The sequence below is a fragment of the Arachis ipaensis genome, chromosome B01 (assembly GCF_000816755.2).
Source record: "Arachis ipaensis cultivar K30076 chromosome B01, Araip1.1, whole genome shotgun sequence".
In the NCBI taxonomy this organism is placed as follows: Eukaryota; Viridiplantae; Streptophyta; class Magnoliopsida; order Fabales; family Fabaceae; genus Arachis; species Arachis ipaensis.
This window is the reverse complement of record NC_029785.2, coordinates 129,197,987-129,210,177: the sequence shown is the minus strand read 5'-3', so window position 1 is coordinate 129,210,177 and position 12,191 is coordinate 129,197,987. Positions and strand designations below refer to the sequence as shown.

Here is a 12,191-nt window from a genome sequence, read left to right as displayed (position 1 = left end):
GTGAGAGAGAAACAAAGAAGCAGAAGAAGAAAATACAACAGAAGAAGGAGAAGAAGGTGGCGACGAATCGGCAGAACCGCGTCCACCGCAGAACAGTATCGCAACGGCTCCTTCGTAACCGGAGGTAGGTACTGCAAATGTGATGAACCAGTTCATTAGTTGTTGTACGTCAGGGATTTGGACCCTGAGATCGACCGACAAGACGCACCTATACGATTTGTTTATCCAGGTCCGGCAAGTGATTTCGGTTCAACCAAGAATGAGGTACTTAAAATCCTTCATGTTTCCTTCCTATTTTTTCCTTCTTATGCCAACAAAAATAGGCGACTCTCCATTTTTTTTTTTGATTTCCTGTAATTTTTGTTTGTCTCCATGATGGTATTATTAATAATTTGTTTTGTAGTAGTGGTTTAACTGAAGTGTGTTTGTTGTTGATTACCGTTTTTGTTGCTGGGTGCTGGGTGCAGTGACATCCCCCAAAGATGTTCCTGACTGGAAGAAGCTTGGTGTCGAAGGTGTAATTTCTCAGAATGAATGGTATGAAACGGTGGTGCCATCATCATTGTATCATGTAAGTATCTAACTTGGAATTTACAAATGTTTCTGTATATCTAGGCCCAGGAACTCCGAACAGTTTTCAATTGTGCAAAATTACTTTATATATGAGTCTTTAGATTGTTGAGAACATAATTTTTTATTAATGGTATATATACATTTTTAAACTTACGACTAAATTACTTTCCTTTTTATGTTAATATGATTAATTCAATTCAATTCAATTCATGTTTTTGCAGCTTCATTTGTTATACTCAGTGTGCCTCCCTCATCAACTATGAAGATGTTGGTCTTAACTAATGCTGCTAGCAAAGTGTTAGGTAGAGGAGAGGCAAATATAGCTATCAGGAAGGTTTGTTCTTCATAGTTGAATTTATTTTCTTTCACTGAATGTTTTAGGGGTTAAATTGTTTGTGCAGAATATAATTAAAAATGCAAAATATGTGAATACTAAGAACTCTGTGCTTGATGAGCTGGGCGAAAGGACACTACATGGAACGTGCTGAGTTGATGGATTCAGTGCTTGATGTGGTGAAGAAAGAAACTGAGAATTGTGATTGCCTTCGTTGTGCATAATATTCTTTTTGGTCAGTTGAGGTGATTTTTGAGTTCTCTTTGCTCTCTCAGTTCACTTCTTACTATTTATTCATGAGCTGGTTTGTTTTTATTATGATGTAATTAATATTTTGTTTTCTGTTGTTCATTATTTCTTTATCTATTTTTATTGTTTTAAAAATGTAATTGAAGCTTAAAGATTATTTTACGAAGTATATATCTTTAAAAATAGTTACTTCATCATTTAAAAGCATTGGTAAGAATTAAAAAAAGTTTTGGTTTAATTAAATTAAATTTTGATGAACATAGGGCAGTTTATTTTTTGTTTGTAACTTAAACATGTGATGCTTTGATGAGATGGTTCCATTGAATTTTAGGATTTGTATATTGAAAATAGGAGAGTAGTAGTAGGAATCGAGCTGTGTTTTTTTCTTCTCCTGTTCTTTTCTGCCATTAAATATTTTTTTATTGAAATGCAGCATGTTGAGTAAAATATTAATGAAGTTTATACTGTATGAGAAGGACAAGAAACTATTAAGAGATTTTCTCACTCGATGATTTTGTTTGATTTCCTTCTCTTTTATTTGGTGATACAAGCTTTAGCTTTCCATTAAGCTGGCCTGTGAGTCAGGTTTTAATAAACTGAAAATTGAAAAGTGTATAGGATATTCATACACATCATTAGAGGAAAACCTAGGGAGAGAGTACGTTTGAGTACTCAAAAAAAATAGTGAAGTTTGATTATTAAACCGTATTATCATTGTGATTGTTTATTAGCCACTTAGGGCTTGTTTGGGTGAGCTTCTAAGAAAAGATATTTTTTCGAGTTATATTTTTTTAAAAGATCTTATAAAGAAGTAAAAGTAATTTTATGTTTGGATATCTCATGTAAAAAGGTCTTTTTATCAATAAATTATATTTGGGTATAACAATATAAAAATACTTTTTTGTTTATTTATTACATGAAAAACATCTTTTTTTAAGGAAAAAAGATCTTTTAAAAAAAGATGTAAATTACAGCTTCTCAAAAAAATCTTTTTTTGATTTTACTAGTGCTTTTACTTTTACTACTAGAAATTTGCCAAACACGTTAAAAAATAAAAAATGATATTTTTTCATTGAAAAAAGATCTTTTTTTAACAAAATAATGGCGTCAAGAACCAAAAGTATAATTGTTGACCTGTTTTTAAGGATAAAAGGGAGAGCACACAGACAAGCTTTTGGTGGTTTGAAGTCACTCCCTCAAAGCATCAGAATGAGTTTCCATCAATGCCTCCCGTAAATTCAGCTTACTCTATCCAGTCTGATGCGGTTGAAAATGAATCATATCAAAGCTTCTCAAAGTACCCTAGCAGACAGGTATTATTCTATCATTTTATTTTTGGATTTTGATTAAATTTTGTTATCCTCTTTAGTACTCTTGATTATTCTATTTATTTGGGTTTGATGCCTATAAACAGCAGCCCTTATTCTATAATATATAGAGAAGAAAGAATACTTTGGTTTTGGACATTCTATAATAAATAAGTTTGGAGCAATGAAGATCATCGAGTAATGCCAAAAAAAAAACTGTAAGAATATTTTTTCAAGGTTTTGTGTTTGGGTTGTACGACTAATTTAAAATTAGTGTGTAACTGATCAGTTTTTCATCTTTTAAATTTGTTCTTCATTTGCTCAAAATTTGTTCTCCTGCAGATTGCGCATACCCTTCCTGTTTCACTTAATAACATTGGAGGTGTATTCATGGGAGCCTGTTTTGTATTAATGGAAAACTTTTGGGATACTCATACTACTGAAACTCTGTTGGAGTTTGGATAGCAGATATATCGGTAGGATTATCTTTTGCCAATCTGTTATTTTCAGCGGCAATTTAATTTTTTGAGTTTAAGCCATCATCGACTTACTTCTTGGTCTCATATATGTGTTAGGTAAGTAGCATTGTGTTAATTAGCAATTTTGGTTAGCTGAGCTAAATTATTGCACTTGGTTTAGGCAGTGACTTGACCACTTGCTGATCGTTTGGTTGATGTTACGTTAATTTTCATTAAGTATAGATGATTTGTGTGTGAACTGCTTTGGTAAGAACAATGCCTTGAGATAAAGACTAATTCTTTGTGTTTTTATGAGTTTGAATTAAGAAAAATAGGTTGAAAGCAATCTTTTCTGATTGGAATTGTCCATGATTCCTTTAAAAGAAGAGGTTAGTTTAGTAATTTTATCTCTGGTGGGTTCCAAGTTTGGTAGTTTTGATGATGAATCCTTTTTATTTCTTCCTTATGCCGAGAAAAATAGGTGGTGCCCCGTTTTGTTTTTATTTTTGGTTTTGATTTCCTAGAATTTTTGTTTGTGCTGAAAAAGTTTGCAACTTATGTGATTGTGATTTAGAGTTTAAGTGTATAATGATATTAATAAAAGTGGGAATTTTGGTTTGGTTGTGAAGGGACTATGTGACTGGGTTTCACAAGCTCAAGAAGAAGAGGAGAAAGGTGGCACAAAAGCAATTCTAAGGAGGAAACATATGGGGCTACATGTTTGATTACTAACCTTTGCAATTTTATAATTTTTTTTATTTTGCAATGATGAAACTGTTGTTTTCACTAGCTGAAATTTGGTTTATTTGAATGGATTCAATTTGATGCATCATTTGTTCAAATAATTCCCTAAAAAAATAAAAAAAGAAATCTGCTTCAAACCCGTTTAGTTTGCTTATTGAGAGTCCATTCTTGAGAATCTTTGCATTGTAATTTTGGTATGTTTGAAACAAAATATCAAAGAGCATCCTGAATTTCAGCTTTCTTTTGATTCTAATGCATTCCCTTTTTTAACAAATGCCAATTGCAATTCAAAAATGATGCAAAAGAGGAGCTCAAAATTGGATTTTAATGTTTTTGACAAAGGTCAAAATGGTTTTATATCACCCTGTGAGGTACATACTATTTTTGTGATTTTTTATTTTTCTTATATTTTTTATATAGAATAAATAATTTTCTATCAGCCGACGGTGACTGTTGATGCAGCTGCAAGGAGAAAGAACAGTGGCATGGTGAATGGTGTTACTGCCATCAGTGAAGGAGGAGAAGTTGGCAACAAGTTGAAACACCGGTCAAAAGAATGGAGAGCTCGGAGATCCTGTCATCGGCGGTCTGGGTAATTTTTCCTTTTTAAAACCAGAAATTTATTTTTATTTTTCTTTCTTTTAAGAAAAAGTTACAGAAAACACCATTAAGGTTCGGGATGCAAGCAAAGAGAAATCTATAACTATAACAATTTGACAATTGTACAGATTCTTTTCACTCATTTTGTAAAACATAATTTTTTTTTCTTTTTTCAACTTCAGAATAGGAAATTGATTATGTGAGGGTGCTCAATCAAGTCCTTCCAAATGATTTTTGCAGCATATGAGTGCTCTTCCAATACTGTCATTATCCTCCAACATAAGTCCATTGTGGTTAAGGTATCACTTTATCAACTTGAGACACTATTTGTTCTATGTTTTTTTTTCTCTTTATCTAACATTGCATATCTGAGTTTGATGTAATGATTTTGGGTTATTGTCAAGGTATTTTCTTTACTTTTCATATGAGTTCTTCTTTCAAAGAGTAATTTTTTCTTTTGCAACCAATAGGCATATATTGACTTTGATTGCTTCAATAGTGCAACTCTACTTAACTCTAGGCATTGATTCACATCTTGACTGTGATAATTTGAGATTCTAGCATTATGAAATGTTCAAAATTCCTGAATTAGAGAATGTATTATAAGACATCTATTCTTATACCGTTATATGGTGTCATAATTTATTTGTCTTTAGAAATTGGTTTTATTAGGGGTGTTCATGGCCCGGCCCGGCCCGAAGACCCGGCCCGGCCCCGAACCTTTTAGGGGCTAATTTAGTGTGATTTCATCGGGTCTAGGGTCGGGTAAGGGTCTCAAAAATAGACCCGGTCATTATTTCGGGTCGGGTCCGGATCATAGCTCGGGTCACCCGAACTCGGCCCGGTGGCCCGGTCATCATACACAATTAATATTTTGTGTTATTAGTGATGGATGAAAACTTTTCTTATGTGAAATTTAAGTATTGTAAACCTTAATATTTTGTGTTATTAGTCATTATAAGACTATAAGTTAATGTTTTATGTTTAAAATACATAAGACTTTAGACTAATTCATAATATTGTGTTATTTGTATTGATTTAAATATTTGGTGTTATTAGACAATATTAGTATTGATTGTGGTTATGTTTTAATTTTAGAAAATGGTTGGTTCTTGTTATAATTTTTTAAGTGAATTTTACTATGTGAATTGTGAAATAAAGATTGGACATTAGGTGATTTTTACATGTTGAAGACCCGGTTTTCACCCGGTTTTTACCCGGTTTTCACCCGGCCCGAAGATGCATAGGTTTCATTGGGTCTAGGGTCGGGTTAGGGTCATGAAATTAGGCCCGGTCTATATTTCGGGTCGGGTCTGGGTCAGGCCAAACCCGGTGTGGCCCGGCCCATGAACACCCCTAGGTTTTATTTTTGTGTAATATGTTTGGGATATTAATGTACTTCTTTCCATAGATAACTTTTTATGACTTGGGAGTTGAAATTATCATTCTAAAAAATACCTGCCAATATTGAACATAGTTGTAAGTGATGGCTTGCTAAAATATTATTAAGAAATTAAATTCAATTTTAGAATACATTTCTCAAAATTTACAATTGAGGGGTTAATTTTATGTTCCTTTAAAAATTGAAATGAAAATTTTGGTAATAAGCTTTATGTAAAAAACTCATCCAATGAAATATTCATTACCAAGATTTAAAGGGATATCTGACTTTATTATTAGTTTTTTACTTTTGCCAATATAGGTATTTACATTTGTGATTCCTTAGTGTGTGGTTTTAAAATTATGAAGTGCAGAGTATGGAAGAGGACAGCAGCTTAATGGCCATTTGTTTTACGGCGAAGGATTTTAGTGTGGATCACTTTTTGTAGATAAGTTTAATTTTCGCCGATTCTGTTTATTTTTTAAAGGTTAGCTTTTAGGATTTGCTTTTTGGCTTCTCTCATTTTGGTTTTTCTTGGCTTTGTTTTGTTCCAATATTAAAGGATTAGTTCGTGTGTATGGAATGTTCATTGTTTTTATTCATATTTTCTAAAAGGATTTGGTATGGAATGTTCGCTGTTTTCAATAAGTTCTGTAGGTTGGGAATTCAGAGTTATGCATGTGTCGGATCGAGATTAGATAAAATGTTGTGTTTTTTTTGTTTCACCTTTTGTTTATGTATTTTTGGCATCTGAAACATGTATTGTGGAAGTATTTTTATGAGGTGACACTTTGCTTGATACCGAATTTTATTGGTTTAAAGTTGATTGAGTTAAGTTATTGTAGCGTATTAGGCATTGGCAAACGATCTATAAATTTATTAATATTTGATATCTATGACCAATTTGAGTTCAAGAAAATAATCTCACTTCATATTTTAAGCATTAGAACTAATAACATTGTCATAGATAATTGGGTATTAGGTAAGACAGATGTTATATTTTTGCTCCATTTACGTTTAATTTTGAGATTGGGTTATTATCTCTTATTGAGTTTATTGAGCTTAACTGAATTGTATTATATTAGTTATTATTTAATTTTATTGTTTTTGATTATATGTGCCGAATTGATTATGCTGCACAAGCGTATAACTCATAACTTTTAGACAATTAAATACTATTATCTTCATAATTAATTTTTGTCTATTCCTGTGCTGAATTTTTTTCCTATTATTTGATAATTGATTTTTGTTCTTTTGTAGATCTACATTTCAAATTGTGCCCTTTCTTGGTATATTGATCTTTTGTAACAAAAATAATTTTATTAGAATGGTAGTTTATCTAAAATTGCTGTAAACATTTTTTAGATTTTTTAAGATTTTTTTATTGTTTGCTTTGTCTTTTTAATAGGCAAAAAATTGACATATTCACTTGGGTGGTTGAAATAATTTTGGATAGAAAAATTACAAAAATAAGTTGTTTTACTAAATGTGATGTTGTATAACTATTGACACATGTTTATTTATCGGAATTCACTCATATTCATATATGTCTATACGAGTATAAGTAGGTGATTAGCATCTTTTTATTCATATGAAATTTTACTACATTCTATTCTTTTACTTAGTATTGTTAATATTTTTTTTTAATTTCTAATCCCTACAAACTGTTCTCTACAAAAAGGTAAATTGTGCAACTTACAAGTTTATTTTTTGTACATTCATAACAGAATGTTTAGGTTTTATAAGATACATTATCTATTTTTATTTGTCATTACTCGATCCTTGCAAGTTCTGTTATCTGTTTTTGCTATCTATCACCATACCATTTTCATAAGTGTAGTTGCTATTTTTTTCAAAGTTCCAGATTGCTGCTCATTGTTAAATGGAAAGCGTATTCATATCATAGGATAAACAATTATTTTTGTGATTATTTTTAGTTATATTGGATCTGAACAATCTCTGGTGAGCTAAGTAACAATGGAGAATTTGAAAATATGAATGTTACTGAATTTCATTGAAGTGGGTCTCTTACATTGTTATTGTCCTTTCTTTTCTTTTTCATTCAAAACATGAGAATCCAAAGCATTGTACCATTAAATTTTGTAACATCTCTTAGGATTTTTCTTTTCTCATTACTTTTATATTTAAACATTTTATGTTAAACTAAATAAATCCTCTTTAAATTAAAAAAAAAAAATCATTTGTGGCATTTAAATTGACATTTCATTTTAATATCAAATGGTTGACTCAAATAAATACCAATTTAAATTTTTTATTGAGAAAGACTTATATGATGGAGTGAACTGAAATTTATAAAATAGCAAACCAAAAAATTTCTTTTGTTGCATTACGTTTTGATAAGGTATTAGTCTTTAAAAATTAATATCTCAATTTTATCATTTTTATAATTACTCTGGTAAGGAATTGCATATTTCAATTGCTATTTTTTATCATTTTTGTCATAAAATTGACTCTCCTACTAAATTTTTCTTTGCCTATGATTTTAGGTTTTGGTTAAGTAATTTTACTTCTTTATCATGTTCTAAACTAATTAATATGAATCAAATTCAGATTATCAATCAAATAAATATAATAACTTAAAATTTCATTGAAGATCACTTAACATGAAATAAATAGCGGGAGTATACTCCTATTTTATATAAATATTTTTTTAAAATGGTACAAATGGTAAATGGTAGTATGTATAATACTATTTTTGTAGGAAGTACTTTTATCTTTCTGTTTTTAGATATTATGTAAAAATCTTCTATTGAATAATTAAACAAACATAAAATTTATTGTCTTTACTGCTATCATGGTAAATAATAAATCAAATTTATTTTTTATTTTATTCAAAATTTAGGTAATGGTGGATATATTACAATAAAAACTTTTAAAAATCGGATCAGACCGACTAGTTTGACCGGGTTAACCGAAAATCAATCTTATGGACAGTTCGGTTGATGTCTAAAATCGATCTGCAAAAAATCGGTAAAAAACCGGTTAAACCGGTGGTTAACCAATGAACCGGCTACACTGGGCCTGTTATTTAGAGAGCGGGTTAAACGGCGTCGTTTTGATCCTTAAAAAAAAAAAAAGAAAAGCCCAGACGGGCTGAAGTAAAACAGACACCCTCTCTCCCTTCTATCTCTCTCACTATTGAGTATTTACTATTTACCAAAATCCCAAATTGAACCCTACCAGAGCAAACACCCACTAGAAGCCCTAGCCACCACCTTCTTCATCATTGATCTCCTTTCCTTGGCCACCGGCGGGACAGACTGTGGATCTCGTGTTCAAGTGCGCTCTCTCTCTCTCTCTCTCTCTGTGTCTTTGTCCAAGCTCAAGGTCCCTCTTCGAGCTCTCTTGCTGTCGCTGCTTCTTCGCTCCTCGCCGTGGGTCGTCGCTGCTCTACTCCTCACCGTGGGTCATCGCTGCTCCCTCTTCGCCGTGGGTCGTCGCTGTTCCACTCCTCACCGTTTTGGCTGTCGCCCCTTCTCTTCTCCTCTGATTTTAGGTAACTCTGTCTCAGACTCTCCGAGCTCATTCTGTCTTTGGCTCTTTGCCATTCATCTTTTTTCCAACTAATTTTGAAGATTCTGAGCTGAGTCTCTGTTCTGAGTTTGAAATTGAATTATTTATTTGTTTTGTTGAATGTTAAACCAAAGCTGCTGGAATTGTTGAAGACAAGATATTTGCACTCTGTCACAGCAAACTATACTTATAATTTAAAATCTTTCGTTCCCTGTTGTAATGCTACCAAAAAAAATCCCAATTGATTTTTCTAATGTTTTATTTATTTTGTTGATGAACAGATTGGAATAGGGCTTATGGTATGCTAGCAATTTGGTGGAATCAATGGAATTTGTAACTGAATTGAATTGAATTTTGTCTTATATTTGAAATTTGTAATTGAATTAAAATTAGTTTAAAAATATTGAATTTAAATATTTGAAATTGAATATCAATTTTTAAATAATTTTGTATATTTAATTAAATCGGTTCGATCCCGGTTCGACTCTGGTTAGACCATTAAACAAGGTCGCGAGAACCGGACTGGTCAATAAACCGGTGAAGTCACTGGTTCAATGATTCATTGGTTCGACCGGGGTTCAACTGGTTTAATTAAATATTAAATAAAATTATTAAAAAACTTAAAATAATCTTAAGTATATAAATTCAATAATTTCTAACTAAATAAAATTTAATATTTCACATAATAAATTATCCATTACTTAAAATTAGAGGTTCACAAACAACTTCAAACTTCAAAGTTTATAACTACACAAAAAATAAAATGTACATAATGACAAACCTATAATGTTCTACCTTCAAAAGATACAATTACTAGCAAGTTTTCAACTAATCAATGGTGCAACTCATCAAAAATCATAATTATCATTAAGTGTTCCAACATCTCCATCATAAACAGGTAATCCAAAGCCACCATCATAAAAAAAATACATGTAAATTGAGCTTTGTTATTTTTGTTATACTTCACTGTGAAATACTGCCAAGCTGGATCAGATTTACCTCTGGATGAACCAGTTTGAGAATCTTGTGGCTGTGGGTTACTTTGTGATTGTTCCATCTATAAGAATCAGAAAATCAAAGACCAGAAAATAACTTCAGAAAACCATGAAAATAATCAAAATATTCATCATGAAGCAACAAACAGAAGCAGCTAAAGCAGCAATGCAAAACAGAAACAGCTAACAGAAGCAGCAATTCAAAACAGAAGCAGCTAAATCAAAAACAGCAATAATAAAAATAATGAAACAGCAAACAGAAGCAGCAAACAGAAGCAGCAATGCACAACAGAAACAGCTAACAGCAGCAGTAATGCAAAACAGAAGCAGCTAAATCAAAAACAGCAATGATGAAAATAATGAAACAGCAAACAGAAGCAGCTAACAGAAGCAGCAATGCAAAATAGAAGCAGCTAAATCAAAATAGCCTCAGAAACTCAAAATCCAAAATAACAAGGCAGCATAGAACAGGCGAGCTCACAGAACAAGATCAGAATCTCAGAAAATCAAAATCAAGAAGCATAGGTGAAAGAACAGAGTCTTACCGAATTCAGAAGGAGGCGGGCTAGCCGGCTAGGTGACGTTCGGCGACGAGGAGGCGGGCTCGGCCGGTGGTGGTCTCTGTTGCTGTCGATGGTTGTGGGTGGCGACGAGGAGGCGGGCTCGGCCGGTGGTGGTCGGTGTTGCTGTCGATGGTTGGATTAGGGTTAGTGGCTTTGGAGTTAGGAGAGGGAGACTTTCGTGAACGCCTTTCTCCTTTTTTTTTTTTTAAAATGCCAAAACGACGTCGTTTGGCGTCCGAATTTGCATTGAACCGCAAAAAAACCGAATGGTTCTTTCGGTTTGTCGGTTAACCGCCGGTTCGACCGATTTTTTCACCAATTTTTTGTCAGACGATTTTTCACATTATCCAGACCGACTAGGTAATCGGTTCCCGGTTTTTTCGGTTAAACCGGCCGGTCTGGTCCGATTTTCAGAACCATGCCATTAAACCATTAAACTAGTTATTTGACCGATTTAATAACTGGTTCGGTTCTCGCAACCTAAAAAGTAAGATATATTTATGAATTTATTAGTAGGCTGGCATTGCCGGTTTCCCCGCAGCTGATGGTGAATGGGCGGTTGTCACAGAACAACCCTGGCCTGAGGCAGTTCCACAACAACCTATTGCAGCTGCGCCTGCTGACTGGGCCCCAGATGCTTGTAAGAATAATTTATTCAACTTTGGATCTGTGGTTATATGCTAGTCATTTGTGTGATTTAATTTCAGTTTGATTGGTTGTATTGTCATTCTCTTTACGTCCGTATTTGTTCTCCCCCCTTTTTCCTAATAAATTGGATGCGTAATAGTTGCTGCATCAAGCTTTTAATATGTTCTTGTGTTTCAAAGGTTCTCCCTCGAAATGGTAGAAACTCTTACAGCTTTAACATAGTCTTGTTAAAAAAATATAAGATCACAATTTGTTTGACCTAAGTTCTTTTTATAGCTGCAGCTGCAGGTGATTGGGAACCGGTTCCAGCTCCTCAGCCTTCCGTTCCGGCACCCGGAGCTGTTGCTCCCACTGGTTGGGAATAGGATGAGTATGGGATTTTCTTTTGTTTAGGATAGATGCATCGTTTCCTGTAGGTTTGATATTTGAAGTTGTAAAATTTTGATTTAGCATACTGATACTTGGTTTGTTTCAACAATTTAATTGTTCCGTTGCGACCGCTAATGGTACTGAAGTTTGCTGAGACAAAAGAATATATCGGGATAACCTTACAATCACATTTTGCATATTTTGACCTATTATCTCAATTTTTCGGATGCCCCATCTTTAATTGAAATTCAAACTTACTATGTAAGAATAAAATTTAAAACTGTTCATACTATGGACAATAATCCATCATTTAATAACTGTTAAGAAAATGTCGCATATCTAATCAATTTCCAACAACATGCAATGGAAAATTAACTTCAATTGGCCAAACTCAAAGGGAAGGAGAGTTACATCACCAACAAAAGTGACGCTAACA

At 32.8% G+C, this 12,191-nt stretch overlaps 2 long non-coding RNA genes across 24 annotated transcripts; both read left to right on the top strand.

Moving 5' to 3' along the window:
* On the top strand, positions 1 to 6,667 carry LOC107638138. 23 transcript variants are annotated; one of them, XR_002349014.1, is made up of 11 exons: positions 1 to 264; positions 468 to 571; positions 795 to 1,152; positions 2,302 to 2,469; positions 2,571 to 2,681; positions 2,806 to 2,939; positions 3,551 to 3,640; positions 4,008 to 4,036; positions 4,128 to 4,257; positions 4,448 to 4,564; positions 6,015 to 6,667. It is a non-coding gene; the product is annotated as an uncharacterized LOC107638138 (long non-coding RNA). The 23 variants fall into 23 exon arrangements; XR_002349008.1 differs by having other exon boundaries at positions 4,106 to 4,257; XR_002349011.1 differs by having other exon boundaries at positions 3,971 to 4,036.
* On the top strand, positions 10,881 to 11,973 carry LOC107638129. Its single transcript, XR_001619742.2, has 2 exons — positions 10,881 to 11,378; positions 11,663 to 11,973. It is a non-coding gene; the product is annotated as an uncharacterized LOC107638129 (long non-coding RNA).